Raw genomic sequence first — 22,733 nt, 5'->3', positions numbered from 1 at the left:
AGAGGGAAATTAAGAGCTGTCAACTGACACATTAGGAAAACAGGATGGGAATAAGTGCCCTAAATTTGCACCTCAAATATCTTAAAAGGAAGAACAAAACAAACACAAAGCACAAAGATGGGAGGATGTTGTAAAGTTTAGAGTAGAAATTAATGGAATCAAGGCAAAGAAAACAATAAAAATAATTAACGACTCAAAAAGTTGGTTCTTTGCAAGATGAAATACAATTGATAAGCCCCTAGCTAGCCTCTTCAAAAAGAGAAATGAAAAACCTCAAACTCAAGCAATAAGGAAAGTAAAGTGTGAAATTACCACAGAAGCTGTGGAAATTCAGAACATTATAAATAGCTATTTTGAGAATCTTCGCACTCACAGATTTGAAGGAAAAGAATAAATGGACTATTTCTAGAGATGTAAAAATCACCAAAACTTAATCAAGAATATATAAGAACTCTCAGTAACCAATAAGAGTCAGTGAAATTCAAAATATAATAAAGTCCTATGGACAAAGTAAAGTCCAGGTCCTGAAAGATTCACAGCTGAATTCTACAAGAAATTTATGGAAGATGTAATTTGAATACTCTTCAAAATCTTCAATGAAAATTAAAAGGAAACAAATGTCCCAAAATCATTCCTGGAGCCAAGAGTTATACTGATACCAAAACCACAGAAAGACATAAGTGAAAGAGAGAACTAGAGGCCAAACTCCTTCATCAACAACGATTCTAAAATCCTCAATAAAGTCCTAGCAAATAGAAAGCAGCAAATAACTAAGAAGATTATACACCATGACCAGGTGGGATTCATTGCAGTAATGCAAGGATGGTTGAACCTATACAAATCTATAAATGCAATATATTATATCAGTAGAGCCAAATCCAAAAACCACATGATCATCTTAATTGATAAAGGAATGTATTTTTAAAAAGTCCAAAACTAATTCATCTTCAAAGTCCTACAGAAAATTGGAATAGTTGTCCATAACCTCAATCTGATAAAAGCCATCTGTGACAAAACAATGGCTAATACAATTCTACATGGGGAAAAAACTGAAATCTTTTACTCTCAGATCTGGTCAAAGACAATTATGAACTCTATCACCACTCCTATTAAATATACTTCTGTAATAATTATCTAGAGCCATTAGAGAGGAGAGATAAATAAAAGGAATAAGAATAGGTAAAGAAGAATTTAAACTATCATAATTTGCAAATGACATGATACTCTACTTGGAAGACCCAAAATACTCCACCATGAAGCTTCTAGAATTAACACACATGTTCAGTAGAACAGCAGGATACAAGGTCAATACCAAAAAGTCAATAGCATTCCTCAACACAGAAAACAAAAAGGCTGAGAGAGAAATTGGAGCAACAATATATTTTACAAAAGCACCAGAGTAGGTGAAATACTTAGGAATTACTCTAACTAAAGAAGTAAAAGATCTACTTAATGAAAATTACAATACGGAGATAAAACAGAGTTTGAGGATTTCAGGAAATAGAAAGACATTCTCTGCTCCTGGATAGGAAGAACCAACATTGTGAAGATGGCCACACTCCCAAAATTATTGTACAGATTTGATGCATTCCCTACAAAACTACCAGCAACATCTCTCTCAGACCTAGAGAAATCAATCCTAAAAAATTATTTGGAACGAGAAAAGCCCTATAATAGAAAAGGCAATCCTGGTTTACAAAAACTAAGCAGGACGAATTGCAATTCCTTATTTGAAATTATAGTACAAAGCTACTGTGATAATATCACCATGGTATTGGCAAAAAAAAAAACCACTCACACCTGAGGGTCAATGGAATAGATAAGAAGATGAAGAAGCCACTACAAACACACTCAGCTACCTTATCTTTGACAAAAAGTCTAAATATGCATACTGCAAGAAAGATAGCCTCTTTAACAAATGTTGGAAAAACAGGCTCTCTACTTGCTGAAAATTTAAAACGGAGCAAGGTCTGTCACCATACACTAATCTAATGGCAGAATGTTTTTTAAATTTTTTTATTAATTTTACTGAGAAACAAATAGCAATGAGACAGTTTCAAATCCAACAGTTTCAATAATTAATACATTGTTTATTGTTGTCTTCATAGTTTTTGTTCATAGTTCAAGAGGCAGACATGAATATCCTGTCCAAACACTATTAGTACAAATTTTCTTCTTAATGAATTAAGAGAAAGTATCTGCATATCGGTCCTATCATATATAGAGAGATAAAAAAAGGTCCTCATTTGTATCCCCTTTTTTGTTTAGTTTTGTCAGAGATGGGTATTTCACTGTGAATCAAATATTTTAGGTGCTTAAGTTCACCAAAATAATCCAATATACTCCAGTAGTAAAAAATATCAGTGGGTTATCTGTAGGATTGGCGATGTCAGAAATTGTTGACTTGAGCCTTTTACCGCTCAGTATATTAATATGGCTTTACTTTTCATACCTTGCTATTATAATTTTCTGCTGGGTGATTAAGTTCAAGGTAAATCAAGATCTATATAACAGGAAATGTAACTTTTGTATGTTCCAAGGTCTGTCAAATCCCCTGAGAATTTATTCTGAAACCCTGTGCCACAAGTTGTAGATCATTTGTTAGTTTCAGCCATGTAGATGAGACATGGTCATTGTTTAAAAATTTGTTCTCTGTGGAAGCCTGAGGAAATGTTTCTGTCCATGACTGCTTATGCACACTCTACATCATCGATCACTTTACTCTGTGGCCCAATAATTTCCTTGATCAGAAAATTTGGGACACCACTGAGTTACAGGTTGCTATAGCACAGGTTCCCTAATGTCCTGAGTTTTCACTGAGCTTCAAAGACTGGGGCCAAAATGGTGGCTATCCTTGAAGCCTTTCTTTTTCTCTAACATTTGTTCTGCAAACTTAAGTTGATAACCCTGCAGAAGAGAAGCTTCTTGGTATTATTAACGTATAACACAGGCAGTTGAGCTTAACCTCACTATCTATCTAAATGTCAAACATCATAGACATAGCATTGAACAGGTATTTTCATTCAGGTATTGATATATTTATCTTTAAATCCCTACAGAATGTGAAGAAAAAAATAAATGTAATAAATTGCAATAAACAATTACATATTTTTACACAGAAATTTATAAATCTCGGAGCTGGTGAGATGGTTCAGTGGAATAATCACTTTCTTGGCAAGCGCAAGGGTCTGAGTTCAATGCTTAGTTCCACCAAAAAAAAGAAAAGAAAGAAAGAAATTTACAAATCTAATCATATGCAGTATTGTATCAGGGCAGTCATATGATATTTTTGTATTTTGTATTTTTGTTTTCATTACTCTTCAAAAAAACATTTACTTAATGGAAAGTATGGTTGTAATTGGTATGACATGACAAGCAGTACATATTTAGAAGACCATAATAACAGGAATTACAAGCATGACCATAGTATTTCACATACCTGTTCAGTGTATTTGCTTAGGTCAGGGACATCAGCATATATAGTTAGTCAGGTTAAGAGTCCTAATTAACTGCTAGGTTCAAAAACCTGATGAATATTCTCAGGATCATTGCCTAAACCATCTTGTGCTTATAAATGTATGGTTTTACCCTGTCACGTTTTCTAGCTTTTCTTCTTGCCCTCTCTTTATTGGTTAATCCTTAAGTTCTGTTTTCTTCATCTTGATTCAATTAATTTCTGATCTAATATTTATGATTTTTCCCTCCTTTAGGCTTTAGGTTTGAATTGTTCTTCCTTTTCTACGTGTTGGAGGTGTAGCATTCGGGTGTTTATTTGTTCTCACTGTGTTTTCCTAACTTTTGCGTTCACAACTGTAAATTTCCCTCTAAGGACTTCTTGCATCACTTCTCATGTGTTTGGGTAAGTTTTGCTTGAATTTTCTTTGAATTATAGATACTGTTGAATTTCTTGTTTAATTTCATCTGTAAACAATTTGCTTCTGAGTAGGGTGCTGTTTAATTTACATGCATTTATGGGGTTTTTCTGGTTTCTGCTGTCATTTATTGCCAGTTTCATTACAATGTGGTCAGATAATATGCATGGGATAATTTCTGTTTTCCTCCATATACTTAAGCATGATCTATGGACTAATATGTGGTCTATTTTAGAAAATAACCCATGTGCAGCTAAAAAAAAAGTGTATTTAGATCTGCGTGGGTAGTATACTCTGTATATATACATTAAGTCCATTTGTTCAAAGCTCTTGTTCAGTTCTGCTACATCTTTACTAATTTTTTGTCTGCTTGACCTATCTTTCAGGGATAAGGGGGTGTTAAGTTCTCCTGTTAATATCGTGGTATTGGATATTAGATTTTTCATGTCCATTAAGGTTAGTCTTATATACTTTAGTGCTCCCATATTTGGTGTATCCATAGTTGTGTACAACTATGTATACACAAGAAGTGTTACCTCTTCCTCTTGTATTTTCCCCCTTCTTTATTTCATTTGATCTTTCATTGTTTAAATTTGAGAATGTCTGAGAACAGGATTGCTAACCCTGCTTTTTGCTCAGGTACTGCGGCATAAAGTATTGTTTTCCATCCTTTGACTTTCAGCCTATGAATTTCTTTATGAGTTAAGTGTGTATTTTGCATACAGCATGTTATTGGATTTTGTTTCCTGATCCACATTGGCAGTTATTTCATTTAATTGGTGAATTCAGTCCATTTACATGGATGTTTATAATTGATACTTATTGACTTATGATTGACATGTTATTCACCTGTTATTGCTTACTCCTTTTTCTCCTGTGGTTAGTTGTTTGCTTTATTCCATGGGTTCATTCTGTTCTCATTCATGCAGTTCTCATCATTTTCTCCCCTCTCTAGAGTGTCTTTCAGGAGCCTGTGTAGGGTTGGCTTTGTCATCATGAAATTCTTTAGTTGTTCTTTTTCATGGAAGTATTTCTCTTCTCCATCAAACTTGAAAGAGAGTTTTGCAGGATATAGTAGTCTGGGCTGGAATTTTTTTTTCTTTTTCTTTTAATTCTTTTCCACCTTTATTTATCTGTGGCTCCTTCTGGAAAATTATTCTGAGTTCAAAAATGGCTTACAACTTAAAGCAGATGGATAATAGGAACCCAAAGGCCACTCCAGACCAAATGCTTGACAGGGACAGGTGGCTGACCCTCCTGGCTTTTCTGAAGCAGGAAGTGACTAGTAGGACAAAAGGCAGCAAAGGACAGGCTTCTGATTCAGCCCTTTAGACATCCTTTTGTCCCTTACTCCGCTCCAGTTCCCAGTGTCCCATCCTTTGGCACTGAGGAGGAAAAGAAACCAGGGCTGGAAGTTCTGGGGCCCCACAGTTCTCAAACCTAGCTTGGTGTAGACTTTCAGGAAAGCAGGCTCTCTACTTATAGGTCTACTGTGAGCGATGGAAGGATTCAAGGGCGCCAGGCAATACAAGGGCCTGGCAATCCCTTATCATCAGCACCTATAGAGCAAGAAGTTCACACAGAGAGAACACAGATGCACAACAGCAGCACACACAGCCCTAGCTCAGCTCCCATAAAGAACAGCCCTGTACCTCTCCTCTGAGGTCCCACCTCTGAGAGCAGAATATAGAATCATCCTGCCCACTGTAAGGCCAAGTGAACAGCTTGTGCTCAGATAAGTAGAGTTCCTGGTACCTTGTCAGCACTTGAGAAATGAGAATTTCATGAACATTTGTTACATGAATGAATGCCACCCAAACAAGCTATAGAACACTTGGATCCAGCCACTATAAAAAAGTACTTAAGTAAATAAATGACAGTCTTAAGAATGAAATACATAAGAGGGCTAGATGTCTCCACAACCAGGCACAAACTCATGACAACTCAAGAGTCATACAAGCTGGGGAGACAGCTCAGCCATATATGCACCTACCTGGCAAGTGCAGCGTCCTGAGTTCAATTCCATATATTAAAATAAAGAGCAGTTTCTACTACACAGGGCCCTGGGGTAATTGTAATGCTCACAGGGGCCAATTACCTGAGATAAGCATCCACCAGATCACAGTCCACCAGCTGACTGGCACCAACCTGCATCCAAGAGAGCTGAGACACCAGCAGAGCTGACAAAGCAGCCACCACAAGTATGGGATTCCTTGGCCTAGAACACAGGTCTTGGCCTTAGGGCTAGTCTACCATGCTTCCTACCTGTCTCCCTCTCAGAGACTGCTGTGGAAGCAAGCCTGTGCTCTAGGATGGCCCACCACCTGCCCAGGAGCCCAGGGGCACACCATCTGTCACTCAATATTGTCATACACATGAATCACATATTCATGGCTGACAAAAGCCTGGATGAGATGAGCAGCCTGCTTGAGATCAGAATCAGCCAGCTTCACCTTCAAGTGGGGGATGAACTCCAGCCTCCAGGACACCGAACATAGGCCCAAGGAGTCTAGCTTCTTCCTTACTTGATGCAGTGAAGAGATATCACAGATAAATTTAAAAAAGTTCTTGTCTTCATCCTCATCTTCCTGGACATCCTCGGCTCCTGCTGCAATTGCCAGCTCCAGTGCACACTCTAGGCTCACAGCTTTCTTCTCTTTGTCCTCCACTCCCACCATGACTACCCCCTTCTTGTCAAAGCAGTGACATGGTCCTTCAGTCATCATTCCCTCATTCTTGCTCAAGATATGTCTAATGTCTGACTGGCACTTGAAGCCACTGTTAAATAAGGCCTCAATGAGCAGAGAAGAGCCGCCCGGACCTCGATCCTCATACAGCAAATAAATGTCCTTAGTTTTCTCCATCTTCAACGCTGCTTCAATTGTCGACTTGGGTATGTGCTTGCTGCGACACACCTCTAAGACGTTCAGCAAGTTGCTGTTGAGCTCTTGATTAGGGCCTCCCTCTTTGAAGGTCAGGCAGATGCTGAGACTAAATTTAGAGAAAATGCAACTTCTTTCGGTGTCCTTGGGACCCTTGATGTGCCGCACTTTGGACCACTTATTGTGCCTGGCAGGGGCCTCCGAGGTGAGCTGTAGCGTCCTGCCTGCAGCGGAGGAGCCTGAGCCCAGGACCCTGGGCAGGATGCCGCGCAGGGCCGCCTCACGGACGCCAGGGCCCCGCGCTCATGTGCACCTGCTCAGGCTGACAGCAACACGAGTTGCCATCTGCTCTGAACCCAGGCTGCAAGCTGCGGCCTGGCGCCGCCAAGGTCAGCATGCCCTATCTGCTTCCGGATTCTGGCTTGGTGGCTGGAATTTTTTTTTAATAAAGGATTTGAATTACTCTGTTCCATGCTCTTCTTGCCTTCATGGTTCGTGAAGAGTAGTCTGCTGTTATTCTGATGAATTGTCTTTTAAATGTAATCTGTTTCTTTTCTCTAGTGGCTTTCAGTATATTGTTCTTGTGCTGGATTTCTGGGATCTTGACTATTATTTGTTGTGGTGTGTTTTTAATTGGGTTCATGATATTTCGAGTTCTGTTTGCTTCTTTTACATGACTGTCAGATTGTTTCCCCATATTTGGGTTGTTCTCTGCTATTATTTCAGGCCATATTCTTTTTACATCATTTGTATTGACTCCATCTTTCTCACTGATGCCTATTAATCTCACATTGCTCATCTGTGCATCATCTTGCAGGGGATGAATTATTTCTTCCTGCATGCTAGTTATGTTTAAGAGATCTTTTCTTATTTTCTGGTGCCAATCTATGAAGTTTGAATTCATCCAGTTGTTCCTGGCTTTGTTATGGCTTCTGTGCCCAGTTTCTTCTTGCTGCAATAGTTAGAAGTGAGCCTTTGTGACCCTCTAGCAAGATGTTCTGCTCTTGGATTAGTTGGGTGATTCTGGAACTTAGTCTTTCTGCAGGGACTTCAGATGCAGAGTTTCACCTCAGGTCTGTATGCCAGGCCTGTGCTGGGTCTGGAGGTTTTGAGAGGGCAGGACAGCAGGACTCACTCACAAGTGGGCCTGGATTGGGTCAGGAGGCATCCAACAGGGAAAGGGAATCATGGAATGTCTCCCCCACACTGACTGGGCTTTTGCTTTTGCTGAGTCTGGAGGGGGCCCTTAGACAGCTGCAGGAGTTCTCACTCACAGGTGGGGCATGGGCTGTGTCCGGAGGGGTACAAGGTATACAACGAGCACAGAATCCCTTCCATCCCCTCTCTGGGCTACTGCTTGGCCTGGTTCTGGAGCAGTAATTAGAGCGTGGCCAAATTAGTTTATTTATTTTATTTTCAAACTATTTTTATCATGGAAAGTTACAGTTAAGAACTCCTGAATGTTAGAAGAGATTATAGTTTTTCCTTCCCCTCACTGGAATTGCACATGTCAATACGAGTTGTGTACTCAATAGACACTGAAGAGGAAGAAAGTAATTTAGTAGAATTAGAAAGTAATAGAATAGAAAAACTAAACAATTTCTCAGCCATACAAATATATGATTTGATGGAATAAGTTTGGGTCATTCTTTATTACAAAAGACAGAAGCATGCAAATATCACATTGATGTCAATAAATTTTTTAAGAAAACTTTGGTCATTAAATATATCTTCAATGTGTTCTGTCAGTTTCCTACAGAAATCAATAGAAGGAAGTTAGGGCAATGGTCCAGAATATGTAACCTAAGTAGAGAGTTAAATTGAGTTGACATACAAAGGGCAAGAATAATTAATTTAATTAAACTGACTATCAGGGCCTAATATAATGGAAAAGACACAGGACAGTTTCCTAAATGGACTGGAAAGTGATGTGGAGAGATGGAACTTGAAAACAATCAGCCTTCTTTCTGGACAGCAGAAGCCTGGCATCAATTGGAAGTATCCCTGCATTGTGTCAGTCACCTGTAACAAAATCTAGAAACTCCTAGACTTAAATATATGTGTTTTTTAACTTTAAAAAGCTCCTTCCCTGGCAGCAGGGAGGCTCTTTTTGTTCTTCCACAATAAACAGTGTACTAGGTCATTTCCTTTTACTTTATGTTTTGATGGTTTCAAACTTTTGTTTTCCCCAAACAAAGACCAAGATAGGAGGGAGCTGGTTAAAATATGATAGGAATTAAGTAGGTAAAGATAAAAACAAAATGATTGATAATCATCTGAAGGGGATAATTTCCTCTTCAAAAGTGTCACTTATTTAGCAAGGAGAACATATTGCTAAGGACTGAGCACACTTGGACATGAATTACTTACATAAGGAAGTTATAAATTAGTATCTCTGGAAGAGCCCCAAGAATGCACACAAAGGTAGTTTGCAACTGGCTTTTCAAGAATGAACTAAAGCATTCAAATCCAATGTCCCAGTTCAATGATATTTTCACATCACAAACTCATTATCATCTGCAAAAACAGAGCAAATCTCTTTACAAAAGAAATATATGACCTGTGATGAAAAATGATCACATATAGGTGAAAGAGCCCTACTATTCCCACTTATTTCCATTCAACTAATAAGAAACTTTTACTGTCTTATTAAATTTTCTTCCAAAATGGAAGATGTTAAAAAATAATTTTAAATATTCCAAACACTTACAGCTTTAAAGGTAAGTTATATTTCCAGCTTCCTCATTCTGAAAGTTAAACTTTCTTTTCCAGACCTAGTATGATTATACACAGCCAAGTTAGATAGAAATGAATATACAATCAGAAAGGGATTCCTCAAGGAATTCAGTAAAAAAGATAATGATATCAAATCTTAAGAGAGCCAGGCCTTAAAACTGATACAAACTAATCTGCTCTGCAAACTTCCCTAGAGATAAACAGCTAATTATACTATAATTAGCACTACCTGGACCAGAGAGCCAAAATAGATACATAGATGTGTGATTCTAGCAGTCTGGACTCATTTCATTCCAAAAAAATGCCTTTGTAATTTCCATATATCCTTGCTACATGACTCATTTCCCTGTTGGACTACTATTAACTAAGCAATTACAAGAATACCAGTAATCTTATAAGTTGATTATAGCTAGACCCACTTTGTACCTGTGTGGTGTTTTTCCTTTATGAGCTACCCTTCACAAGGAGCCTCAGTGGCAACCAACCCAAGATCCTTAGGGAAATCCAGGAACAATTTTTCTTCATCTTATTTCCAATAAAATTCTCTTAACTTCTTTTAGTTTGCAAACTTATTTCTTATTGTTATGAGCCCATTAACTCAGCACATTTGACAACTAAGAGGAAGAGAGTTTTTCCTCATAACATTACCAAAAAATCTTCGTGGAATCAGATTTTCCCACATTTTTCTGGCCCCTCTCGTGGGGTGAAGCTGGTAAGTTTACATATGATTGTTTTCTACCTTTTATTTTAACCTAGTGTATAAAGCAGATCACACTGCTTTCTTGAGATACTCCATGGTGTGTAGAGTAGCAGCTTTTGGGTTGTGCATTGCACTGAGTAACTTCTTTTTGTAGAACACACTTTGCTTCATTTTGAGAACAAATGCTGATATTAAGTGAGCTCGTAATTCCATATATATGTATAACCACCAAATTTTGAGAAAAGAAAACAGTTGCATAAGATAATCATGAGGCATAAACTGATAAATAAATTAACCTTGATAATAAAGTGCCATCTAAAACTTGCCAGTTAAATACTCTGGTTTTTCTTTAGATTGTATAAATCTTTCACCTTAAAACTTACTAGTTAAATCAAAGACACACAAAAACAGGACTAATCTATGTACTATTAAACCAAACCAGGTCAGTGAGATTACTAGATTTACCATATCATCAAATATTCAAAACCTCTCACATGGATCATATACAAAGAGGATATCCCCAATACGGGGGATTCCTGGTCATCACACTAAGCTGTTATCACATTAGACCACATGGTGAATGTTTCATTAGTTTAAATGGTCATGAATTCCAGTTCTATCTCTCTTGCTTCAGCTCATCTAAATTGCCCTGCCTGACTTAGCCTACTTTAACCACTTGCTGTCCCAGTATATCTTTGAATCAACTTTGCACCCCCAACAAGCCTTGTGCCTCTTCTGAGGAACTCTGCCTGGTTATTAATGTTATTTAGCCACTTATGGTAACATTTCATATCCCATAGACTCTCTGCCTTGTCTTTCAAAGAAAAAAATAGGACCCTATATGATATCACATATTGCAGAAAACCCATTATGCTTCTGGCACTTAGAGAAAAAAATTAAAATATATGAACATAAATCTCAATGACTAAAATTATCCAAGCAGCAGTTTACTGTACGAATAATGTTCTATAAGCTAGTAACTACCACTGTGAAAATTCTTTGTAATTGTAGAAGCCAATAATGACTTGTAAATAAATGTAATATTAAAATGGTTATACAAGTTTATCTTTTCCTGAAATGGTTTTTGGCAGGCTTTCTATAGATAGACAGATAGATAGATAGATAGATAGATAGATAGATAGATAGATAGATATGATAGATAGATAGATAGATAGATGGTAGTTGTATATGAATGTGTGTAATAGAGTTTGATGTGTGACTTGATTGTTACAGATATTAGTAATTAAAATTAAAATTAAAGAACTCATGATTTCCTGCCTTAGTGATTCCAGAGTGACTCTTGAGTATATGGCCCTATGAGGCAAATGATACTTATGTAATCCAAGAATATTTTATTCTTCACCAAATGCTTACATTATTGAAGGACACATATGCATTCACTCTATGCTATTGAACTTGCTCACTCAAGATTCCTCTTACAAGGAAAATTACTTATGTCTATGTGAGTGTCTAAACACACACCCTAGGGGGCTGGGAAGATAGCTCAGTAGAATAAGTGCTTGCCTGGAAAGCCCAAGGGCCTGAGTTCAATCCCCATTCTGCCACAAAATAAGACCTACGCTCTTACTTTCTCTTACATTGTACAAATCTTAAAATCTGTAGCTTGAATATATACCTTCAATCGGCCACTCTGATCTTCTGATTCTCTCTCTCTCTCCCTCTCTCTCTCTCCCTCCCTCCCTCCCTCCCTCCCCTCCTTCCCCTCTCTCTCTTTATCATTATGAAAAAGTTGTTCTGGTTGCTTAATCATTTCTTTAATTTTCTGTTGATCAATTATTCTCTTAAGAAGAACCATTACAGCAGACGTCGTGAGACTTGCAGGAAGAGGGTGGAACGGTGAACAGCAGAAAAACAGCCTACCTGAGATTTAGTGTCTAGACATCAAATTCATGAAGAAGAACAGAAGTAGAGAAACAGCAAGGACGTGGACACAGCAAGGATCTACAAGGAAAATTGAAGCCCATGAAGAGAATGAAGAGGGAGATCTCAACCAAGAAGAAAGAAGTAGGAACTGGCACTTTCTCTGTGAGCTCTAATGGCTTGGAGATCATGATAAGTCCAAGGGGAGAAAACAAAGAGACCAAAGTAAAGCAGTTGCCTCAGTTGTGACTACAAAAGAAATAAAATTGTGTCTGATTCCTGGGACTCCATGAAGAGTCAATGTCTAAGCCCACTTGCTATGGCTATATGAAGCCAGGCCATTTTAAGAGGGATTATGATAGAGAAAACCATGACAAAAGGCCACTGGAAGTTGTACTTCTTCACTGATGAAAGTTCTAGGTATTAGGGACATCTTATCAGATTTTGAAAAAAGACTAAAGGGCACTGGGGCACTTGCAACTCTTTACTGATAGACTGACTCTCATTTCCAGAGGATCCCAAGATAGTCACAGGTATAGAGTAAAAAGGAAACCAGACTGTTCCTGGACAATGGATCCAAACTTTCAACCTCGGTTCTCATTTTTTACCTTCCTTTCAGCCATTGAACCTCATTGAAAAGAGTCACTGGGAAGGATGTGGCTTGTTATTACTCACAAACCTTAAGCTGTAACTGAGTTGGCTTTCACTTTACCCGTTCTTTTTTTTAACATACATGAAACTCTAGTTCCCTTTTTGAAAAGTACATTTTGTTTAGATGTTATAACACCTATGCAGCCAGATTGCCTCTAGTGTATATTACCTCCCTCTGGTGGAGAACAAAATAAACCCTGTCATTCCTGTAACTTAGCATAAAATTGTGAGAGCAATAAGAGCTGCCTTGATACAAATATACCTTAAAGTTGTCACTGTTTTTCCTCACCAGAGACAATATCCTCTAAAATGTGAACCTATAACAGGATTATTGCCTATAATTCACAACTCTTGAGCACAAGGTTTATATCTACTTCTAATAATACTTGAAACTCTACAAACGTGGCAATCTGAAAACCCAAGAGAATGAAGTTTGATAGGATCTTGGATTGGAAATTGAAGCGGTAGTACCCATGCACCCAGTGGTACTCAAATCATTCTTTATTATTTCCCAGAAAACTGAAGATGCTGGCTGGTTCTCAGTGTTAGATAAAAAAGATGCCTTCTTTTGTGTTCTACTTCAGAAAGATTGCCAGTTTACTTATTTATTTAATTTTTGGGGGGTAATTTTCATGACCAAGATTTTCAACTTACTTAGAGAACACTGAACGAAGGGCTCAGAGACTTTACATATTTTTGGACAAACACTTTTCCATGATTTTTCCTGTCTTGACATATTTGTAAGTAGAGTTCTGCAATGTGTAGATCATATACTACATGGTCATCTTCAGATGAGCTTTGCAGCCAGGACAATTATGCCCTACTCAATTTTCTGGAAGATTGAAGTTACAATGTGTTTAGGTCTAAGGTTCAACCATGTAGCCTTAAATTAAAACATTTGGGACAAGCCAGTTAGTTCAGTGGACTAAAGATCCTGCTTAGGCAGAACACAGTGTCTGGGGTTCAATCCCTGGCATGTCATGCAGGCCGTACCCATGGGGCACATTTAGACAGAGATTGAGACTAGGCATAGTGGCATGTGCCTGTAATTACAATACTTGGGAGGCAGAAAAAAGAAGAATCACTATGAGTCCAATCTATATAGTGAGGCCCCATAGACCCTGTACTAAATATATGAAAAAGTAAAATATTTGGACCTTTTATCTAAAGAAACCCAAAATTGGGGGAAAATAATCAATCTGATATTTTCCTGCCTGCATCCTATGACTGTAAAATCAGCTAAGGGAGACCAGGGAGATGGCTCAGTGGAATAAGCACTTAACTGGCAAGCAGAAGAGTCTGAGTTCAAGCCCCAGTTCCACTAAAAATAAATAATTAAATAAAATAAAAGCAGCTAAGAGGAATGCCATGCTTTTGCTCTCTTTAAATAAGAGAATATGGTGAGATCTCATAATATTTTTTATCAGCTTACTAAAAGAAGCTAGAATACAGCTCTTTTTTAAACATGGAAACCTGATGTCCAAACCTCATTCCAGAAGCTTAAACAAGTCTCTAAATGTCCTGATACTGACCTTTCTGAAAGGACATCATGTCAAGCTATATGCTGATGAAAGGCAGACCATGTTCTTAGGAGTACTTTCACAGCACCAGGAATGTGTCTAACAGCCCATAGGTTATCTGTGTCTCAAGTTACATATAGTAGCAAAGTGATAGCCTGATTGCTTGCCTTAGGCCCATAGCCATGGTGGCTCTTCTGCTGCCAAAAACATCCAAACAAATCTTAGGCAATGGTTTTACTGTATGGACCATCACAACACGGTAATTTTTTTTTTCCTCCTAAGGGACCATATGGATATCAGACAGCCAACTTCTCAAATATCAGGCTTTACTTTGAGAAAGATCAGCCATTCAAATAAAGTCATGCTCTTTCTTAACTCCTGATAGGAAGTTTTGTTTTTCCACCAGAAAAACAAAAACACTGAAGCTAGAATACACAGTACAAATGGTATTAGTCACTTTTTCGCAGCCAAAGAAAAATTGTTTGACACATCCCTTACTGATCCTGATTTGAACTTCTCATATGACAGCAGATTTTTCATAGAAAATGGGACAAGAAAGGCAAGATATGATGGAATGATTCTACCAGAGACAATTAAGTTTCTCACTTTGCCTGGAAACATCGCCCATTTGACAGAATTCATAGCCCTCAAATGAGGCTTTACATTGCAACTCCTATACTGATTAAAAGTACATTTTCTGATGCTACATGCTTGTAGATGTGGCATATAGATGTCCCCACAAAGCCTTATGTAGTTATGAGGCAAGCTTTTGAATGGTAGATGAATCTAGATTGTATGTCTGACTCATAGTCCAAATCTGGGATTAAGAATGTAAGTGCTACACCCACCTGAGGGCATGTAGCTTATGTACAATATAAGGGAATGAAATGAATGAGGGGGTATCTCTCTTCTTCAACCATCTTGCCAGCTTCTGCCACCATGAAATCTTGCTCTTTGGCGTATTCCACCTTTACATGGAGCCAGCTGATCATACACTGAAATCTCTACAAATTGTGACCTAAATAAACCTTCCTACTTTAACTCGGTGTTGATTATTTTGTTTCATCAATTACAGAAAAGTAGCCAAAGCAACACCAATACGCTATACAAAGAGAGAAATTATTAAGTCAATGAATCTCCCATACAAAATTATAAAGAGATAGCTGAAATTTTAGTATCCATTTATTTGTCCTTTAGGATTGTAGTTATTCACTGTTGATGGCACCAAAAAGAGTTGATGAAATATCACAAGGTAACCAACTGTCTCATGCATCTGTAAAAGCTGCTTAAGCCCCTTCTTTTTAGTTCCCCTTTTCTGATTTGGAAAGAGTACCTTAAGTAGACTCAACCCAAACATTCCAAATCAGAAATTGAATGGAATTTCTATCATGGACATAAATTATTTCTATCAGGACAGACAGTTTCAATTAGCCAATAGTAAATTGTTTCAACCTGTTGCCCATGAAGGAAAAATTAAGGCTTTATGTCAGAGTTTTTTATTTAAAAAGAGACAAGAAACAGAAGATGGCCTCAGAAATATTCATATTGTGGGTCAGTGAAATAGTTCAGTGGACTAAGTGCCTGCCTAGTCAAGCACAGGGGCCAGGTTTCAATCTCTAGCACCACATTATGTACCACCCCCAGCCCTGACACACTGTGCTGGCCACTGAGAACAGGTGTGGTGGCACATGCCTGTAATGTCAGCCCTGTGGAGGCTGAAAACAGAAGAGTCACTATCAGTCTGAGCTGCGTAGTGAGACCATGTACCAAATACATTAAAGAAATCCATAGTAGACAATTGGGGCCACGGGATCCTGAATAGACCCAGAGCGCAGGCCCAGAGAGTGAGTGAGACGACCAGGCCACAGGATCCTGAATAGACTCAGAGCGCAGGCCCATGAGTGAGTGAGATGACCTGGGGCCCTCCGGATCTTGAATAGACCCAGAGCACAGGCCCGGCGAGTGAGTGAGAAGACCCACGCCGCGGGATCCTGAACAGACCCAGAGCGCAGGCATTTGGAGTGAGTGAGACGACCCAGGACCCGCGGATCCTCATTCAACGCCGGCTGCAGGACCAGCAGGGAACCCTTCAGCAGAACTCCATGCAAAGAGGCTAGAGGCAAGAGCCACCCAGCTGATTCAGGAGCAGAACATCTTCCCAGAGAGAAACAAAGGGTTCAACTCTAATGGCTGCAGCAGAAAGAAGTGGAGCACACAGCCAGAACCAAACAACACCCACCTGGAGGAATCAGAACTTCATAGACCCAGACCTGGTGCTAAGGTAATAACTCTATCTAAGCTCTACACCAAAGGTCAGAAGACAGTGGTATACAAAATGACAAAGAGAAGGAACAAAATGCAGTCTCAGGCCCTGAGTATACCCAGTACAAATGCAGAAGACACTAGCTCTGAGGAAACTGAAAATCACACACCAGGTATCTCTGAAATAATAGCGTTGACAGTAAAGAATCAACTGCAGAAAGGTATAGAAGAAATCAGATCAGAAATAATTTCAGAACTAAAAAATGTAGTGGTAACTATAATCAAAGATGTACTAAGTGCTTCTAAAGAATACACTGATAAAAAATAGAGGAGAATATAAAAATGATGGAACCCCTGAATAAACAATTTAAGAAAGAAATAGAATCTATGAAACAGATTCAAGGTGATATACCGGAAATTAAAACCTCAATCACAAGCTGGCAAAACTGTTTGCATGAAAGTGAAAATAGACTTTCTGACCTGAAAGACACCATTGCAGCTAGTGAAAAAGTAAGAGAAGATCTCTTTAAAACAACTAGGATGCAGGAAAAAATAATTCAAAACATGCAAGACGATGCAAAGATGAACAATGTGAGACTAATAGGCATCAAAGAGAAGGAAGGAGTCAATACAAGTGATATAAAAAGAATATGGGCAGAAGTAATAGCAGAAAACTTCCCAAATATGGCGCCACAATCTGATATTCATGTAACCGAAGCATATAGAACTCCAGATAGTATCAATCCAATGAAAACCACACCCAGACACATAATAATCAAGATTCCAGAATTTCAGCATAGGAACAGTATACTAAAAGCCGCTAAAGAAAAGAAACAGATCACATTTAAAGGAAAATCCATCAGAATAATGGCATATTTTTCTTCACAAACCATCAAGTCAAGAAGAGCATGGAGCAAAGTACTTCAAGTCTTGGAAGAAAACAAATTCCAACCCAGACTGAAATTTCCTGCAAAACTATCTTTCAAATATAATGGAGAAGTGAAATATTTTCATGACAAAGAACAACTAAAGAATTTCATGATGACAAAGCCAAGCCTACACAGACTGCTAAGTGATGTTCTTGAGAGGGAACAAATTGATGACAGCCCCATGAATGAGAACAGAAAGAACCCGCCAAATAGGGCAAACAATTAAACAGAGGCAAATAAGAGGTAAAAAAAAATCCATAGTAAAAAGATTATCGACAATATGACAAGTAGTTGTGAAATCTGAGCTCTGTCAAAAGAATAAACATTTTAATCAGACTGTAGTTTTTCCATGCATTCATACATGATAAATATCGGAGTAGGCTGGCAACTTAATTTCATTCATATGCCAAAATGTAAGGGAATGCGGTATTTATTGGTCTCAGTAGATACATTTACTGATCAAGTTGAGCCCTTCTCAAAAAGAAAAAAATGCACCAGAGGTGCTAAGTGTTTTGGTATTAGAAATTATCTCTATATTTGTACTTCTTAATGAAACAGAAAAATAAACCCACCATGACACACTTTTCTTTGTAAGGACTCAATCCTGAGACCCATCCACTAGATAAAGTTATATTCTGATCTTATTCTGTCTTTTAAGCACAGGATTATAAAAATTATCTACCTTGCTTTGCCCCATTCTCTTTCCTGAATAAACTGCTTCAAATATTCAAAGCTGCAAACATAAACATGTCATTTTTTAAAAAACTGTCATTTTTTAGCTTGTCATTTCCTACCACAAGCTCTGTTTTGTTTCTGTTTTTGTACTGAGGATTGAACTCAGGACCCTGTGCTTGCCAGGCAGACACTTAGTCTACTGAGGTATCCCCTGGCCCTATAAGCTCTGTATAACAACTCCTCTAAGCCAGACTGGAATCACAGATTTTGGGGTTTCTGCCAGCATAATAATGCTTGCCGCCTGTCCTCCAGAGTGCTGTTTGCCAGTAAATCTGATTTTGGTGTAACGTTTGGTAATATCCAAAATTGTTGCAATACTAAGAGTTTGCAATGTGATAATGAGCCTTCTTTTAAAACAACAGTCACACAGAGTGTCTCTCAGGCACTAGAAATTCTGTCAGTGTTCAAGAAAAGTGGAAGAACAAGAACGATACCCTGTAAAGACACTTTGCAAAACAACTCAGAAAATCCTTTTACACTGGTCCATTTTACCAGCTTTAACTCTTGTTAAGGTAAGAATTATGCCATAACCTGTAAGTCTTTGAAATGCTTTGTATATGCCCTTATATCTCTAAGAATTTTCTTTTTGATAGAGAAATAATTTCCTTGATAAAAGACATTACCTCACTCTCTGTTAGAGCTCATGTATAAATGTTCCCACAAAGCTTCATATGTTCATGGGTGTGGCTTTTGAGTATGTGGCTGGACCATGGATGTGTGATACTAGACAAAGAATATGTGATAAATGGATTAGTTCCCTCACTGGTATAATGATCAGCCTGGGTATGGTTGAATGAATTTACTGAAGACAGAAAATGCACCCACAGCATGAATGTCAACTGATAGGCCTGTGGTTTGAACAGAATAAAAAAAGAAACAAAAGCCTCACTGCTGACTACTTTCTCCCTGTCCTGCACAAGGATATTTCTCTGCTGTCGTTCACCTCTGTCCTCCAGAATTGCCTGGTGTTAGAAATCTTACCAGTGACACAAGGTGAAACATGTATTATTATTAATTCTAGATGTTGTATGTCCATTCTTCATTATCCTCCTAATATTATGATGGACATTTCAGTTATTAAACGAGAGATTAATGTCATGTCAGACTGAACAGCTCCTTAGACCTTCGCCCTATCCTCTGTGTAGGACACTATCACTGACACTTTGTGGTAGAAATATGTGTTGACCATATTTATAGGTGTCTTCTTGATCCTATTATTTAGATCACTCACGCTTAACACTTCCTTTGGCTTTCTGGGCATAAGCATACCAGTATGTGTATAAAGATATACACAGACTCAAGAATGCATGACATCTATCAGGGACCTATAGATAAATCTTCTGAGGAGCATCTCTGACTGCCTACCATCGCTACAACCCACTTCAGCCTGAGGCATACAGAGTAGACTTTTCTATGGCTCCATAATGACCATTAGGTATACCTCTTCAGAGGGGAGAGTAATATGGACAGCTAAATTAACTAGAAACCAAAAGACAGCCAGAGAGGCATACAGCTCTCAAGAGAATCATTGAAGATGAGAGACACTGAATTTGTAGCTGAGGGAAAATTTGAAGATTCTTCTATGCAGAGGGAGATATGATAGGCAGTCCTATATGCCTCCTCCCTAGGAACAAACAGTAACTAGGGATTATACTGTAATTTGCACATCCTTAGTTAATGAGCCCAGACAGGCATCAGACACATATGTGGGTGACCAAAACTCCTGCAATGAAACTCTCAAATTTTTTCAAGTATTCTTTTTTTTTGTATAATTGGAAGTCATAGATAAGCTAAAATGAGACACTTACCATATACTGTTCCGAGAGGTCTTGCTTTTCTCTTGTACCAATATTACATAAATGGCCATAGTTGCAATCCTTTTAATTGATTGTATCTTGACCCATATTGCATATACATTATGATTTTTTAGTAAGTCATGCTTATATTTCTAAGGTAGGCACCAACTTTCAATCTTCCACAGCTTTCCATAATGCCAAGATTATATCTGTGCTGTATTGTGTCCAGTAAGGCATTTTAATACATGTTTTCTCTAAAGTTCTCACTACCCAAACCCTCTATGTAATATAATTTTAAAGCATATGGCAATAATTCAGTACAGAAGGAGGAAAAAAGGAATGACAAAAAACGTGACAAGGAAAATCATGCTTTTAAAAACTAAAATTGAAACTTTAGGAAATCAGTTAAACTTTTTATTTTACTTTATTTTATATTTATTTGTTTTATCTCTGAAAATAATAAACCCAGGAAAATGCCTTTTACTCACATATGGGTAGGCCATTCTACTTTTCTTTTCTTTTTTTTTTTTTTTTGTGGAACCAAGGATTGAACTCAGGCTCTTGCGCTTGTCAGGCAAGCGCTTATTCTACTCAGCTATCTCCCAGGTCCTCCACTTTTCTTTTTATTATGAGCTGAATATATTTGTTGGGGGAAAACAAAGCTCCAGTCCAAGAGAGGGACAGAAGGAAGGCCCCACGTGAGTGATTCCCCCTCCATTTTTTTTTTTTTTTTTTGGAAATGGTCCTTTTTCACCTGTGATGAGACAACCTTTTTCTAATGTAAATTAGGTGTTTGCACAAGGCACATGTATAGCTATTTTATTAGTATGAGTGCTATAGCATATGTAACTTATGGGGGAGGGCAGGAACCAGAGGAGAGCACCTGGCTTATATGAAGGTGACATAATGAGGAATTTATTGTGCCTGAGTACAGGCAGGCAGAGAGTGTAATAATGTTGTAGGGAGCTGAGATAGATAAAAATATTACAGACAGTTGAAAAAGGAGGAGCCCTCCAGGAGCCAGTATAAAAGACAAGATATCTTGCATGTTGGAAAATAACGATACTCCTGCTGTGGGTCAGACCTCAAGACAAAAGATTAAAGCGACCTAGCCCACCCAGGAAATGTAAGCATGACATGACTAATAAAAAAAATCAATGTAGATACAATGTGGATCAAGCTACAATCAACTAATAAGATTAATGTAGCCACATACCTCCCTAGCATGGACATCAGGGCTAGATATTCTAAATAGGTATCAATCAGCTTGAAAAAACCAGAGTCACTAACCCAATCCCCTACAGGAAAAGCTTCTGCTTTGTATTCATGTCTACTTACTATGAGACCTGCTTCCTCATTTAATCCTGACTTAATCAATTTTACCTGAGCAATTATATTTGTTATCTTATTGATTGACCATAGTTTTGTCCCACCTCATGCTCATCTAGCAAGTTCCAGTGTTTTCCTTCATACCTCATGGTTTTGCTCTTTAAAATTTGCTATAAAAGACAAGTTCCTTGGCAATCCACTCACTAGGGTCCCCTTTTGTCCCTTTCTCAGACAGAAACTTTCTTTCTCTCAGTAAATAAATTCTGCTCTTAACCTCTGTTGTTCCTAAAATTATTTTTTTTTGCTTTTAGAGAACATGAATTCTTTCTCAGCATCTTTCAGTTTGAGAGTTTCTCTTCCCTATATCAATAAAACCATTTGCCCCAAACAGACAGAACTTTTCATTTTTATAAGAATGGGAAAATGGCAATGGATTTTATAAAGGAACATTTTAATAAACATCTGTGGTTAGATTTTTATGGCAGTTTTTTCAACTCAGGATATAAGGATTGGCATAAATTCTTGGGATTTCCCAGATGCTGTCAGATATCCCATGCTCTGCAAAAATTCTTTTTCTATCTTATCTCTTTCACATCATCCAGTGTTTGAATGAGAACATTTCCACTGAGCTGTGTGCCCTGTAGAGATTAGTGCCTCTGCAGGTAGGCAGGTAAGATGAGGACTGAGAGAGTTGGGTTTAATTCAAACCTTAAAGGTACACCATCTTGTCTTACCAACTAAGCAAGAATAAAGACTATAGATTATCATATTCTATTCTTTTCCATGACACATGAAGATTTCCAATTTGCAACCATAGTGTGTTTTACTTTTTTTTGTTTTCAATATTTAGCTCCATAAATGAGACTCTGCCTAATAAAACCTTCCCATGCTTTTATAAAGCATCCTGAAAATTCTTTTACTGCCACATGGTCAGTGAACATGCACATAATTTTTGCAAAAGGGTGGACTGAGTGCCTAATTTCTGCTTCAGAAGCTTCCTCAGACACAGCCTGGAAACAAAAGATGGTAGGTCAATGACAGCAAATGACTTTGAAATACAACTCTAGCTACTTATTTCTCTACAACAGTAGGGAAGGAGCTACTTTATAAAATCACCTCAGGCAGATATAAAGGAATCAGAAACATACTCCTTTGAGACTCTCAGTCAGTACTTTTTCTGCCATCTTTAGTTTAGCACATTGGTGAACATACCTTTTAAGATTCTTGCCCATTTGTGTAAACCCTGAGGGTAAATTTTACTCTGTCTTATTCAAATGGAGACAGTTTTTGAAGAAAACTGTCTACATGGACATTTTCAGGTTAATGCTAACTAATGGAAGACAAGTATATTGAATCTCTCATCAAGTTTATGTTTATATGAGCAATATTTTAAACTATGACTTAAGTGTAAAATTTTTACTTACCTTGATTGAATATATA

General features: G+C 37.9%; 1 protein-coding gene and 1 pseudogene across 8 annotated transcripts in view; both read right to left on the bottom strand.

The window, feature by feature from the left end:
* The window catches only part of LOC101568064 (protocadherin-11 X-linked), a 1,027,172-nt gene that overhangs the window by 376,827 nt on the left and 627,612 nt on the right, over positions 1-22,733 (bottom strand). The window lies entirely within an intron of this gene.
* On the bottom strand, positions 5,907-7,244 carry LOC101591813 (annotated as a pseudogene).

This window comes from Octodon degus, unplaced genomic scaffold (genome assembly GCF_000260255.1).
Source record: "Octodon degus isolate 3935 unplaced genomic scaffold, OctDeg1.0 scaffold00103, whole genome shotgun sequence".
Taxonomy (NCBI): domain Eukaryota; kingdom Metazoa; phylum Chordata; class Mammalia; order Rodentia; family Octodontidae; genus Octodon; species Octodon degus.
The sequence above is the reverse complement of the archived record's forward strand: the minus strand, read 5'-3'. Positions and strand labels throughout refer to the sequence as shown.